This window comes from Guillardia theta (assembly GCF_000315625.1).
Source record: "Guillardia theta CCMP2712 unplaced genomic scaffold GUITHscaffold_74, whole genome shotgun sequence".
Lineage (NCBI taxonomy): Eukaryota > Cryptophyceae > Pyrenomonadales > Geminigeraceae > Guillardia > Guillardia theta.
The window spans coordinates 349,178-351,409 of NW_005434600.1; positions in this window are offsets into that span (position 1 = coordinate 349,178).

A 2,232-nucleotide genomic window follows, 5' to 3' on the forward strand; every position below is an offset into this window, starting at 1 on the left:
CTTGCCCACACCCTCCGCAAGCTTGTCAGGCCATGATCAGAAACTTCACGAGCTGCTACCGAGAAGGAAGTTGTTCAACAGGCAGGAAAAGTCCGGGAAATTCATCAACGGAGTTGGGAAGGCCAACAATGCCGACGACAATTCTTCGCTCAAGTTGTCCCGCTCCCTCTGGAGGCCATCGAGCAACCAACACCGACGAGCTCGAGTAGTGAGCTGAGCTTCTTGCTGCATTCATATACATCATCTTCTTTCCCTCCTCACTGAACCTCGGGCTGTTCCAATGGTCAGTTGCTTCCATCTCATCCGTTTCAAAACCGTTTGCAGCCCTAAACCCTAAACCCTATGACACCCCAACCTCCATTATCAGATCATCCATTGCAATTTGAGTTGACATCTGCCCTTCTAATTCTTTCAATCACATTGCTCCGCAAGATTTCGCGCTGAAATCTTCTTCTTGTTCTTCTTCATCTTCCTCTTCATCTTCATCAGTCTTCTTCATCTGTTCTTCACCTTCATGGATCTCTCGAGCTTTTTTTCGTCAGCGTAGGGGGGCAAAATGATGTTGAGGTGGTGCGGAGGGAACGGGAGAGGCAGGAGGAGGAGGAGGAGGAGGAGGAGGAGGAGGAGGAGGAGGAGGAGGAAGGGTAGCTCAAACGATCCAAACTTTCTTCAACTTCGATGTGTATGTTGAAATCACCATCAGCAATCATTCTTTTGAGTGTTATGCGTCGAAGATACGTGTTTTCCCTTCTTCATCTTTCCATGATGTTCTTCTCAAGTTATTTTATCTCCCATCTCCTCCTTCATTTCAAGTTCCCTACTCTGCTGCTGCGTCAAATTTGTTTATTGAAGAACAACAGCATCATTACATCATCATTATCATCATCGTCATCGTCACCTCACCATCAACATCGTCATATGCTGTTTGTGACAATCTGTCTCAATCAGGCGTTCCTGCTTTATCTTCAGGTTTGCTCTACTTCACATCATTTTTCCCCCGTCCCCCCTTCCTCCTCCTCCTCCTCCTCCTAACGCTTCCTCGCAATCTGTGCAGGAGAAATCCAAGGAGATGATGGAGGACGAAGGCGACGAACCAATGGGATGAAGGCAGTAGAGACGATGAAACAACTTGTAGATCCTCTTCACATATCACATGGAAATTTTCATCACCAGAGTGAAGATGTTTGTCTACTTGACATGTCCAACATTGAGCTCGATCTTTCAACCTGCAACTTAGTCTTGAGAGCTTCCAAGTGCTCAACGACTGACGATAGTCTTTCAAATTCCTCCTCCTGCCCACCGGAGCAAAGCTCTCATCAGGTCCGAAATGAAAACGCACACAACGATTCACCTGGGGAAGAGGAGGAAGGGGTGGGGAGAACGGTCTTGACCGCATGACTGGAGACATGTTCAGTTGCGAAGTTGTCGGAGAACTTCAACTTTTACAATCACTGACTGCCGTCCCGTTCGTCATTATCGACATCTTGGAAGTTTGTCATATTGTTTGCAGTAGGAACAGGTTCCAACCTCGTTGTGATCGAAAACGTCGGACAAAACATCTCGATTTGCTGGGTATCGGCGGACGCTGCAAACACACGAGTTTTCCCACCATCACAATCATCAGACCAGCAGGAAAGAGATCACCCAAACTGTCTTCTACTCTCCATCAGTCGATTCTTGAGATCTTCGATTAACTTGTCCTTCTCGATAACGATCTGAGAGATTTCAACATCGAGCAAGAAAACAGGCAGCAGCAACAGTTCTCGTCTCGCTCTTCGCCCTCTCCAGCTCATATTGTGCCTGGTCCATCATTGCCTGATGCTAAGACATGTCAGGTTGTGTTGTCTTGCAGTTGAGAAGCGAACTTGTAGAGTTTGTCGCATCAGAGCATCTGATACTGCATGTTTGAGCTCCTCTGACATCTTCATTCGTCAATTGAAACGATCAAAGTCAGATGGCAACACGTTGCAAACAGAATCGAAAGTAAGAAAGATGAAATCTATCACCCTAACCCACTCTCCAACTTTCCTGTCCTCCTCTCTCCTCCTCCTCCTCCTCCTCCTCCTCCTCCTCCTCCTCCTCCTATCCTCTCCTCTCCTCTCCTCTCCTCTCCTCTCCTCTCCTCTCCTCTCCTCTCCTCTCCTCTCCTCTCCTTGCCTCTCCTCTCCTCTCCTCTCCTCTCCTCCTTTTCTCCTCTCTCACCCACTCCTCTCTTCTCCTCCTGGCTCTCCA